Source organism: Schistocerca serialis, chromosome 12, assembly GCF_023864345.2.
Source record: "Schistocerca serialis cubense isolate TAMUIC-IGC-003099 chromosome 12, iqSchSeri2.2, whole genome shotgun sequence".
In the NCBI taxonomy this organism is placed as follows: Eukaryota; Metazoa; Arthropoda; class Insecta; order Orthoptera; family Acrididae; genus Schistocerca; species Schistocerca serialis.
The window spans coordinates 144,835,799-144,849,091 of NC_064649.1; the positions used below are offsets into that span (position 1 = coordinate 144,835,799).

General features: G+C 45.5%; 1 protein-coding gene across 10 annotated transcripts in view; it reads right to left on the minus strand.

The window, feature by feature from the left end:
* The window catches only part of LOC126428097 (poly(rC)-binding protein 3), a 503,159-nt gene that overhangs the window by 194,847 nt on the left and 295,019 nt on the right, over window positions 1-13,293 (minus strand). Inside the window, exon 1 of one of the 10 annotated variants that reach the window (XM_050089992.1) lies at window positions 9,293-9,459. The exons of 7 other annotated variants lie outside the window; for them this stretch is intronic. The gene's annotated coding sequence lies outside the window, so the exon portion shown is untranslated. Of the gene's footprint in view, window positions 1-9,281; window positions 9,460-13,293 lie in introns of those variants that run through there. 2 more of the 10 variants (XM_050089990.1, XM_050089994.1) reach the window with 2 other exon arrangements.

Below are 13,293 nucleotides of genomic sequence, written 5' to 3' on the forward strand. Positions count from 1 at the left end.
AATCCTGCCCCGGGCATGAATGTGTGTGATGTTCTTAGGTTAGCTAGGTTTAATTAGTTCTAAGTTCTAGGGGACTGATGACCTCAGATAGTCCCATAGTGCTCAGAGCCATTTTGTCTGTACCTCATCTGCCTGTACATTGGATTAACGACGAAGAAGAACATTTATCATCTACTGATAAACATGAGATACAAGATGAAGCTTTTACAGTTACTGAGTGAGAGATTTGTCGTCCTACACAGGAAGAACTCTATGACCTTGTTCGGGATCTTGAACTTGGCAACGCCAAAGCAGAACTTTTGGGTTTCCAGCTGTAACAGTGGAATGCATGCAATTCCTACTGGCGTTAGCATCTCATATCAACAGAGGCGTAAGGCATTTGTAGACATTTTAAAAATGGATGGAATAGTCTGTTTCTGCAATGTTGATTCAAATGGCTCCGAGCACTATGGGACTTAACATCTGAGGTCATCAACCCCTAGAACTTAGAACTACTTACACCTAACTAACCTAAGGACATCACACACATCCATGCCCGAGGCAGGATTCGAACCTGCGACCGTAGCGGTCACGCGGTTCCAAACTGAAGCGCCTAGACCCGCTGGGCCACCGCAGCCGGCTGCAATAATATTGATGGGTTACTAGCAGCATTGGGAACTGAATACAACCCACAGAACTGGAGACTTTTCACACATGCCTCAAAGGAGAGTTTAATACGTGTGTTTCTCCATAATGGGAGAAAAGTTCCAATCCTGTTGTGCATGCTGCACATATGAAAGAGACATACAACTCACTGAAGCATATTCTACAAGGTCTACAATTACCTACCTATAAGTGGACAACCTGTGCTAATCTGAAGGTTGTAGCGCTCCTCCTAGGTATGCAGTTAGGATATACCAAGTTCTCGAGTTCCATTTGCGAGTAGGACAGCCATGCAACTGACAAACGCAAGAGTGGCCAAAGCGAAGCAACCTAGAACTAGGACAGAAGAATGTACTGAGTAATCTTGTCGATAGATAACAGATTCTGCTGACCCAACTCCACTTGAAACTCGGTCTTATGAAGATTTTCGCAAAGGCCCTGAATATGGAAAGTGCAACCTATGAGTGTCTTCAAGAAATGTTCGCTCACATGACACATGTTAAGCTCAAGGAAGGTGTAATTTATCGGCCCACAAATTAGGACAGTCATTAAGAGCGAACATTTTACTGAACTACTGAACGAAAAGGAAAAAAATTGCATGATGCTTTTAAAGATGTAACCATCAATTTCCTTGGAAACAAGAAAGCAGAAAATTATGTGGAATTTGTGTAGAATGTGGTGAAATGGGATGTCACATGTCTCTTAAGTTGCACTACTTACACTCCCACTTAAACTTCTTTCCAGAGTCTCTCGGTGCTGTTAGTGATAAACATGGGGAGAGATTGCATCAGCACAGCGCTACGATGCAGAAACGTTACCAGGGAAAATGGGATTCTTATATGTTAGGAGACTACTGCTGTACAATCAACAGGAAGACTTTAGAAACTACTGACAAACGAAAATCTCGAAAAGGAAAATTTTTAGAGTATTTTATATATATGGAATTAATGTTTGTAATAAATGTACTCAAGTTACGTGTATATAGGCAGATAAATGAATTGGCGTATACAGAAAACAGTAGTTAGTATTACGTATATACAGTATTCCTAAATCACAGGAGTGAGAACCAACTCAATAGTTTTAGAACCGTTTTCCTATTGAGTGAAGTACAACGCATCGAGTGCAGTTTGTTTTATCCAGGAACCTAACAAAAAGTTTTCATTTGTTGACCAGTTTAGCAAACACTTTCCAGAACGTACGAGGGCGTGCTGAAAAGTAATGCCTCCAAATTTTTATGTGAAAACTCTTAAAGCTTTCCAATTAAAACAAACTCTATTACCATTCTACACACTTATAGCTCATGTCTACACATTCATATGTCAATGTAGTCACCCGTTTCCCCCAACGAGAGACCAGTTTGTTGATATCGCAACAGTAGAAATGTTTGACTTCGTTGATGGAACCACCACCTCTGCTTGCGCCGCTCCATCACTGTCAAAGTGAAGCCCTCGAAGGTGCTTTTTAAGTTTTGGAAACATGAAAATCGGATGGGGCGTGTGATTGTTGCAGATGACCTAGCGCTCGTGTGTGTGTGTGTGTGTGTGTGTGTGTGTGTGTGTGTTTGTCACGCTGAAGGCGAATGTGCTCTGTGTGTGGACGAACTCTTCGGTTAGATGCTAGATTACAGCAAGCTGTTTCTCAGGCACCGACACAGTTACGTCACATACCACCACGTTACAGGCTACTATTCGGAGCCATCCTAGCGGCAAAAGACTGTAACTTGCATTAGCGAAGCAGGACATGTAACACCTCAACCGATATTAAAATGCTTTTCAGCACGTCCTCTGGAAGACTATCCATGCTGAAGAACTTACGACAGTCGTTTAGACTGAGCACACAACTCCGTTCAGAAAAGCCTTGACAAACAGCGTATCATACTACTGGTCACCAGTATTCCTGGAAGACGGTGCACTTAAAGAAGAGAATACATTGCAATTAAAATTGTCTTTCTTCATCTGGAGATAAGCGACTTGATTAAAATGAAATGAAACATGTACGGAGTCAGTCGGACTAAAACGAGACATGAGGGAAAACAGAAAACTTTATTATTTCAAAAGTAATCGCCGCAATTTATTACATCTATACCGCTGTGCCCCAAGACGGTCAGTGCTAATGTCTGCGGCTACCTATGGAACCGTGACTGTACCCAAGCGGGCTCATTTGTTGCCATGCTGTTTCGACTGTGCAGCAAAAGTTTCGCTGGGAAGCCCTTACACATCCTCCACACAGTCTCGGTCTCTCCCCACATGATTTCCATATTTTCAGGTCCCTGAAGAAAGACATTCGTGGACGTCCATTTGCTTCGCACGAAGAGCTGACCTCCTGGGTACAATCACTGTTCCGCAGGCAACCGCGAACATTATGCCACGAAGACATTGACAGTCTTGTCTCTCAGTGTGATAAATATATAACAGTTAGGACGATTACTTTTGAAACAACTGGCAGTTTACTTAATTTTTCCCCAACTGTCTCGTTTTCAATTGACTGACCCTTAAATAAATGTCAGCGTTTCTGTAATATGGATATTCAATTAAAATCTTTCAGAGTATAAGCGAAGTAGATATCAGAAGGTAACAACTAAGTGACGCGACATAAGACAGTACATTAAAGCGTAACAGCAGGAAAGAACAAAAGTAAAAGCCCAAAGCACAGCTTATATTTTGCGCCCCTGTCTTAATTAACAAGACAAGAGAGAGCGGCAGAGGTTTGGGGAGGGAGGGGGGGTTAGGGAGGTAGAAGATAATATTTTCCCTATTCATATGTATCCATGGCAAAGGCGTTCAGTTAGTTCTAAAACAAAGACTGTTTTTGAGCAACAAACGTGACTCAATCACTTAGCGAGAATGTGTGTGACTAAAAATCCGATGTCACGGTTTCAGTCATCAGACGGCTAAAAGATTCTTCGTTCACTTCGGTATCTGTCAAAAACTTCGCTCCACCGTTGTTGATGATCTGGATTGAACAGTACGTTCGCTGAATCAGGAATCCAATAGGGCTGAAGGCAACCTTTTCGTCGAGGAGGGATTCATCTTATTTGATGGAAAAAAAGTTGGTGTGAATTGACACTGAAGATATCGCTAACGTCGATATGCAGCAGGATTTTGGAACATGTATTGTGTTCGAACATTATGAATTACCTCGAAGGTTCAAATGGCTCTGAGCACTGTGGGACTTAACTTCTCAGGTCATCAGTCCCTTAGAACTATTTAAACCTAACTAACCTAAGGACATCACACACATCCATGCCCGAGGCAGGATTCGAACCTGCGACCGTAGCGTTCGCGCGGTTCCAGATTGTAGCGCCTAGAACCGCTCGGTCACCCCGGCCAGCACCTCGAAGGAAACGGTCTATTGACACACAGTCAACATGGGTTTAGAAAACATCGTTCCTGTGAAACACTACTAGCTCTTTAGTCACGTGAAGTGTTGAGTGCTATTGACAAGGGATTTCAGATCGATTCCGTATTCCTGGATTTCCGGAATGCTTTTGACACTGCACCACACAAGCGGCTCGTAGTGAAATTGCGTGCTTATGGAATATCGTCTCAGTTATGTGACTGGATTTGCAATTTCCTGTCAGAGGGGTCACAGTTCGTAGTAATGACGGAAAGTCATCGAGTAAAACAGAAGTGATTTCAGGTATTCCCCAAGGTAGTGTTATAGGCCCCTTGCTGTTCCTTATCTATAGAAACGTTTTGGGACACAATCTGAGCAGCCGTCTTCGGTTGTTTGCAGATGACGCTGTAGTTTATCAACTAATAAAGTCACCAGAAGACTAAAACAAACTGCAAAACAATTTAGAAAAGATATCTGAATGGTGCGAAAAGTGGCAGTTGACCCCAAATAACAAAAAGTGTGAGGTCATCCGCATGAATGCTGAAAGGAACTCAAACTTCGGTTACATAATAAATAAGTCTAATCTAAAAGCCGTAAATTCAACTAAATACCTAGGTATTACAAATACGAAAAAGTTAAATTGGAAGGAACACATAGAAAATGTTGTGGAGAAGGCAAACCAAAGGCTGCGTTTTATTGGCAGGACACTTAGAAAATGTAACAAAGCTACTAAGGAGACTGCCTACACTATGCTTGTCCGTCCTCTTTTAGAATACTGCTGCGCGGTGTGGGATCCTTACCAGATGGGACTGACGGAATAAATCGAAAAAGTTCAAAGGAAAGCTGCACGTTTTGTATTATCGCGAAATATAGGAGAGTGTGTCACAGATATTATGCAGGATTTGGGCTGGAAATCATTAAAAGAAAGGCGTTTTTCGTTGCGACGAAATCTTCTTACGAAATTCCAATCACCAACTTTCTCCTCCGAATGCGAAAATATTTTGTTGAGACCGACCTACATAGGGCGGAACGATCACCACGATAAAATAAGGGCAATCAACGCTCGTACGGAAAGATATAGGTGTTCGTTCTTTCCGCGCGCTATACGAGATTGGAATAATAGACAATTGTGAAGGTGGTTCGATGAACCCTCTGCTGAGCACTTAAATGTGATTTGCAGAGTATCCATGCGCACGTAGATACTACCTGAAGACGAAAAATAAACCGTTTCGGTGTTTTCATAATTTTTTCCGTACTACATGGACTATATAGTCCAACTGAAGCTGAGAATATCAATGAAGTTACAGAAGGTTAGCAAAACATTTACAACGGATATTTCATTCCTCAACGTAACGAAACTAAAAAAAGTTGCTACCCATGTTTCGTCCAACAATACCAGTGCAGTTGCAACAGCGAAGCAGAGGAATTTTTTTTCTGACCAACTGTTCACGGTAACAGATTGACACGTCTGCATAATAGACGCAATTTTGTAGACTGTGTTCGGGTTGACAGCTGATTTACCTTATTTCATGAGCAAGAGATTTGTGTGAACCTAAACTGAGTAGTGCTACAACACGATTTCGCATATGCGTACACGGTTGCATTCAATGCGCCTAACAATAACCTGGAACTCTTTAGTGGTGACATTTCGTAGGTCTCGTAAAATCCCCCATGCCGAATAATACAGTAGGTTAACTATACTTTGCGGCAGGTAAGCTATAAGTTTCTGGCACTATGATATTTAGAGACTGCACAGAGAGTCGCCACATGCGTATCTGCAACTATGTAACGCTTCCAATATTTTCGTCTTTTATCAACTGGGCGACACAATAGAAATAGCAAAAGTCTTTCACACTTTTTATTGTATTTAATATACAAAACACTTCCTGAAGGTTCCAGTTGTGCAACACAAGGTATGGAGGAAGACTGTTGCCAAGTGCAGCCGCTCCGTGATGACACAAATGACAGCGTCCGGCTATCGACGGTGACGTGTAGTTCATGCAATCCATAATAAAACGGTATTGGACATTTAAAGTATCTAATTCCTCAACACTGTATGGTTTTTGTTTAACTGTGATGGTGGCTTATAGACAGCCTTACTGAATGTGCTATAGTCTTTACATTTCTACAACTATTCCAACAGAGTCGAAGTTGAATGAGCGCATGCTTATGAATTTCTTTGCGATCCAAACACACGCTGCAGAACGTGTAAGTTTTGAAACATCTTCTGTGCAACGGATCCTCCGTGCTCACTGCGAAAATAACCTATAATGTATAAAAACAGGAAGCGCTAAGCTGCAATGCCACCAGTGAGACTAGAACGATGAACACGACCCTTAAATTTTCCCTACACGTTAAGAACTTTTGAGACCTTACTGCACAGCGCTGTTTTTCACTTTCACTTAAATACTTTAAAAATGACAGTAACGTTTAGAGATGTATCTCCGTTCACAGTCGTTACCTTTTTCGCAATAGCTATGCGAGTTTTGTGTTAGAAAATTACAACGTTCGACTTTTTGGAATCGGAAGGGATAGGATCCAAGCATGGTCACGCGGAGAACGGGCGTGCATCTACGAAACACGAGGTTAATGGCGAGTCGAGGAGCAGATCTTGCTGGTTACCTGAGCCAAATCCAGAGCAGGAGCTAAAGTCTTTATCGCAATGGAAATGCTCCCATTTACTGGCTGCAGCAAGAGCAAGAATCCACCTCTGGTTCTTCTCGGTACCAGCCGAATGCGAAGAAAGGAAAACGCTGAGCGTTCAGGCAGTCACAAACAGCGTGACAGTCCCATTCCGCATGGTCGTCCTCGTCGCTGGCGTTTATGCCCTCTTATCCTCATCAGTTGCTTCCAGGAAACAAACTGCAACTGCCACCTTAACAATGAAGTTGTACGAAACAGTTCGCGTTACTCCGTTTTTCTTTTATCCTTAATTCTCGTTTAACATCTATGTCTAGCTAAGGGATATTTGCCAACATCAATATCAGATTCTGAAGAAGCTGTCTTTTCCCTGCTCATAACCAAGCGCTTTACTTCTGATGTCCTCCCTCTCGACCAAGGGTTGAACTCATCCGTCGGACACGGAACTGGAAATGCCTTCATTCAGCTGGGGCGTAAGAAGTCTGTTTCTGTGGATCATTACTTTACACGATACTTGAACAAATAGGTCGTACAGGGGAAGCTGCAAACTACTTTCTGCCGATTGCCGTCTTGACAGTTTGGTGCTGGAATCACCAACATGTATTTTATACTACTCTAAATCTTCTGACAGGCGGAAAGCAGTGATACGGAAGTTTAATGTACGCGGCTTACCTAATCGCGGTACTTAGCGTTCATGCAGTGTGTGGACTACGAAACTCTGGCATACTATTTATCACCTTTCTTCCGTCCGCAGTTGGAGCACGTCTACTACTACAGTTCGTAGTACGCCGTCAAGCATATAGCAAACAGGTCCGATCAAGTCGATGAGGCCTGTTTCAACTGTAGCTCGTCAGCAGTGTAACAACAGAAAGCGGTTGACCAGTTGTGTGCCATTAAACGAATCCTTCCTACTAAAAGGTGCGGCGTTCTACTGTGGCGGTGGTCCATTGCATACACAATTGTGAGAATAATCAGATCGACAAAAACGGCACACTTAAGAGCCACAGGCACGGTGCCGCTAGCCAGTGAATGCTGAGGCCGACCAGCCTAGTACAGTATCAAAGTTTGGATACAGCAGTTCAAACAGCAGCATATAAAACCCTGTTACCAGACACTGGAATGTGTGTTTATTACTTATAGTTTTAGTTCAAACTTCAACTGAAAGTCAATTATTTTTTATGTTCGCCATCATGGTTCTCACGATAGCAGCAGTCGACACTAGCATTAGCACTCACACAGCTCGATAGGATAAGGTACAAAACATATTAGAGCACATCTAACACTATCGAAGAAAAGCTAAGCATTCGAAACGTGTCGTGAGGATTAAGATACGACTGGGAATCCAAAGTATTTTTGTAGTTTTTAACACAGAGTAACGGGACCCCCTTTCAGTCATGACTACGAGAAAAGCCAAATAGAAGCGATTCTACGTCTACCATTAGATACATCTACAATATATATACCTCACAGCCAACTGGGCACTCGCCGCAAATATTCGACTTTCACTACGGTATTCTACTAGCATGTGGAGGATGGGGAAACTAATTGTGCGGCGGCGTACGCACCCTACACTCACGTATTTTGATGATCCCTATGGGGACGGAAGCACAGTCGAGGTAAACAGCGGTTGTTTGATGTTAAACGAGAACAGCGTAGTCATTCTCCTAACGACTAGGTATTGAGCTGCGTGAGCGTCTATGTTGACCTTTCATATGGGCTGGTACGACACAGCAGCACTTTAATTTTCGACCAAAGTCTATCGTCATACCTACCTTGTGAGCGGTCCAAACGTCGTAGCAAAGATCTAGAATTGGCCGCTGTAGCGTCTGGAGTGAGATTTCCTTTGCTTACTCGTCGCGCTTTCCCGGTACGTTCCCAAATCTTCCGTTTGCCTTCGCCAGTACTGATTTCGTGCGTTCACTCCATTTCATATTTCAACGTTGTGGTTCAATCGCTAGGTGGCCAAGTGCCGGTCTACACATGCTTAGGTTTGGGCCTCAATTCTCTGTCACTTATCGCTTCTTTCACGTCTCGCACTGTCAAATTGCACGTTATACTCTAGGTCACCCTACACCTCGGCATTCTGGTCACTTCAAAGGTCGCCAGAAGGGGAGGGTGCGACTGCACAATAACATCGTGCCCAGTAAAACACCGCTGTGACCAGAACAGGATCCGGGGTGAGAGCATCTTACCTCGAGAGCTGTACAGACTCGTCACGATCTCAATAGCGCCTAAAATCCTTCGTTGTTTGTTTCCACTCTTACTGGATAAGGATTGCATCTCTCAAATTGTTCGTTCCGGCATATTTTTGTTCGTAACTGCTCTTCACTTTCGTTGAATCCTCCCAACGAATTGCATTCATCGGAATTCTACACTTCCGATTTCACACATTCGTTCCATTTCATATCGCACCACAGTATGCGTACGCTAGTATTAAAACGATGAGACAGGCTTTGGCTTACCACAAAAATGTGACTGCACTCGAAATCTGATCGTAACAGCTACATCTTTTATTTCGTACGCAGGTTTCTGCATCCGAAGCTGTGAGCCCTTCCGCATGTCCTCCCAGCCTGCTCAGTGCCCGGCAGCTGCCCTGACGCACGCACTCACTCACACAGCCACACACAGAGCCACACAGCAGCCGCGCTCCGCGCCGGCCTCACTTGCCATGTACCGGAGGCCTCTTCCGGGAGCTGGCCGCGTGCTGCTTCGGCGCTTCTGGCGGGCCGGCTGGAACGTGCGTGTGCGAGATAGTAGCGGTGGCTGGCTGGCTGGCTGGTTCGCTATACAGTTAACAACGGGGCAGGGCGAACACAAACTGGAGGGAGGGCAGACACAACTGAACTGGCGCGCGGACGCGGCAGCCGCCGGTGGCAGGGCGCCCAGGCGGGGACGGCGCGCTGGAGTGGGGCAGCCAGGCGGGGGGGGAGGGGGGGCAGGGGGGCGGCGGCCGCGGTATCGACGCCCGGCGCCTCCGGAGCGAGGGGCGAGGGGGCCCGGGGGCGGGGGCGAGGGCGGAACGGGAGCACGTGCGGCACGCCTGCGCCCTCGTGTTTACCTCACCCCGCTGTCCCACTGCTCTCGCCGCCGGCATCGGACCCACACTCCTCTCACTCGTTCTCTACTAACATCGTTTTCTCCCAAACGCGACGTTTCTGTCCCCGATAAGCCAACGTAGTCGCGAACGGGAGCGGTGTTTCCAGCGCGACTGCCGAGTCGAGCGGTTATTTGTACGAGAATTTTAGAAACGTCACTGAACCGACTTACCCGCAAGCTGGACACCACAACGCCACTGTACTCGGATCAGAGCAAAAATGTGACTGACAGCTATTTGTTTGAAGGACAACTACTATAGCAACATCCATCCAGAAAATACGCTAGGAGGTGCCTTATGATCTGTTCAACTATGCCATATGCACTGATGGCAAAAAAAATCGCGACACCGAGAAATAGTTTAACGCATAAACCAAAGATGATATCTATTCAAATTTCGTGCCACTCGCGTAAGAGTGGCCCTAGTTGCGCCACTGTAAGTGTGGTGTCAACGCCAGACACCACACTTGCTAGGTGGTAGCTTTTAAATCGGCCGCGGTCCGTTAGTATACATCGGACCCGCGTGTCGCCACTATCAGTGATTGCAGACCGAGCGCCGCCACACGGCAGGTCTAGAGACTCCCTAGCACTCGCCCCAGTTGTACAGCCGACTTTGCTAGGGATGATTCACTGTCTACATACGTTCTCATTTGCAGAGACGACAGTTTAGCATAGCCTTCAGCTAAGTCATTTCCTAGGACCTAGCAAGGCGCCATATTCAGTTACTCATGTACCGTCAAGAGCGACGTTCCTCATTAATGGATTAAAGTTAAGTATCAAAGTAATTACGTCCGCTTTCTGAATTCTAGTTCCTTGTCATGTTCCAGACCTCAAGTCAGTATAGTTCTTCCCTCCTCACGCCAACCTGCGTGAGCTAAAACGCGTGCATTTCGGCCTCCGCTAGTAACACGGTGTTGGCTCTTCTGCCAACACAACAATAAGGATGCAAATCAGGTTTGCTTGAAATACACGCTGTAACGGTCGTAAGCGTTAGTTGCCTTTCAGATTGGTGAATCGACGTTAGCCAAGAATGGCTTTAACTTGACAAAATGCCATTATCAACACCTCACTGAATTTGAACGAAGACGTGCTGTAACAAGACAACGAGGAGCTGGATGTTCCTTCTGCGAAACGGCAGGAATGTAGCCACTGTACGTGAATACGGGCAGCGGTGGTCACGAGAATATACTGTCGTAATGTGACAAGGCAGCGGACGCCCACGTGGCGCTACTGGGAGGGAAGAGGAAGAGCACCGTGTTCGGCTTATGGCTCTCGCGCTATTCGGACTGCAGTTGGCACCACAGTGACACAACGAACTGTTACAAATCGGTCACTTCAAGAACAGTTCAGAACCAGACGCCCTGTGGCGTGCATTCCACCGACCCCAAACCACCGCCATCTGCGACTTCAGTGGTGCCAAGCGAGAACTCACTGTACGGCAGGGTGTTTTCTGATCAAAGCTGGATCTGCCTCCTCGCCAGTGATGTCCGTGCGTTGCTTGGGAGGAGGCGAGTTGAGGGCTGGTAACCAAAGTATCTGCATGCTAGACACACCGGACCTACGACTTGGACTACGATCTGGGGTGCGATTTCGTATGACAGCAGGAGCACTCTCTTGGTTATCCCCTCTGCAACAGGCGTGGAACTCCATCCCACAAATCGACCTCCAGCACCTATACAGGGTGTTACAAAAAGGTACGGCCAAACTTTCAGGAAACATTCCTCACACACAAATAAACAAAAGATGTTATGTGGACATGTGTCCGGAAACGCTTAATTTCCATGTCAGAGCTCATATTAGTTTCGTCAGTATGTACTGTACTTCCTCGATTCACCGCCAGTTGGCCCAATTGAAGGAAGGTAATCTTGACTTCTCAACCCTCTTGACATTCATTTATGGGGGCATTTGAAAGCTGTTGTCTACGCAACCCCGGTACCAAATGTAGAGACTCTTCGTGCTCGTATTGTGGACGGCTGTGATACAATACGCCATTCTCCAGGGCTGCATCAGCGCATCAGGGATTCCATGCGACGGAGGGTGGACGCATGTATCCTCGCTAACGGAGGACATTTTGAACATTTCCTGTAACAAAGCGTTTGAAGTCACGCTGGTACGTTCTGTTGCTGTGTGTTTCCATTCCATGATTAATGTGATTTGAAGAGAAGTAATAAAATGAGCTGTAACATGGAAATTAAGCGTTTCCGGACACATGTCCACATAACATATTTTCTTTCTTTGTGTGTGAGGAATGTTTCCTGAAAGTTTGGCCGTACCATATTGTAACACCCTATACAATACAATGCATGCATGTTTGCATTTAACAATGTGGCGGTTACGTATGCTATTAATGTGCCAGCATTTCACATTTTCAATGGCTCATCTCGCGCTGTGATTTTGAAGTGTGACTTAAATATGTTACCTTGACAAAGGTATTGCCGAAATTTCATTACCTACGTTAATTATTGTTTGTTGCTGCGATTTTTTTTCGCGTGAGAGTAGCTCTGCCAATGACGTGCTAGTTACGTAAAAATATGAATGCTTTCCATTGCTTGTACCTTTTCTCTGTCAGGTGTGTTTCTTTTCCACGGCAGAATGTCAGACTAGTTCCAAAAGTGCGCAGGAAATCGATAAGGCAATTACCACCTTACGAAGCAAACCAAATAGGGCTCGGCGGGGAGCGCGCAGAACTGGAGTGCACGAGCGTTGCTGCGGCAGCCATTCGCGTGTGCTGGCCATACTGTCCCCTTCCCACATCGACCGTCAGTCATCCTGCTGTTTTCATCGAGGTACACCTGATGGCAGACTAATACTGACGCATTGTTTATCACATGTTTCAGATCGACGCCCGACAAAATCGTCAGACGAATAACATACTTAAAGTGTTGGCGACAGGAAGTCTACGAGCTGTCAATGGATGGCTCCTCACCGCCTTTTCCGAAGTAGTAAGCCATCGATATAAACAGGGAAAGTATCATTAAGACGTTCTTCCACATGACTGGACGAAACGAACCACATTTGTGTCAACGTAGTCAGACATTCTGAAGGAATATGGAAATGTGTCTTCTTAACAAATCATCACAGAAATTTCTCTTTCAAGGACAGTCACGTTTAATTCACGACAAGTTTATGATGATATCTAGTAATGCCCCTGATGACCATGCTACTGAGCGCCCTAAATTCTTCACCACCACCACGCAGCTGTCTGTTACTGGTGCCAGAGATAGATCGCGTGTCGAATGCTGTCAACGAACCGCCTGCATGTGGCAGTATTGCTGGCTGGCTGGCTGTAACCCGCTTACGTAGCTATGAAGCGTCTGTGTGACCCTACAGGTGAAGCTCCCAATGAGTTTCCGTGAGGAGCGATGGCGACTGAACGCGGTTGTTGAGCGACGGAGCAGTGCGACGCGGTAAACCCCACAATGGAACCACCTCCAGATGGACAGGTCCCCGAAACGGACGGAATTCTAAGAAATGTTCGCGCCACTGTTCTCAATATTGCGCTCGTCTGGTGCGCTAATGTATCGTCTAAAACACCTCCATCGTCATTATGTTAGAAAGCGGTCTGACGCTGAGAGAGTACAA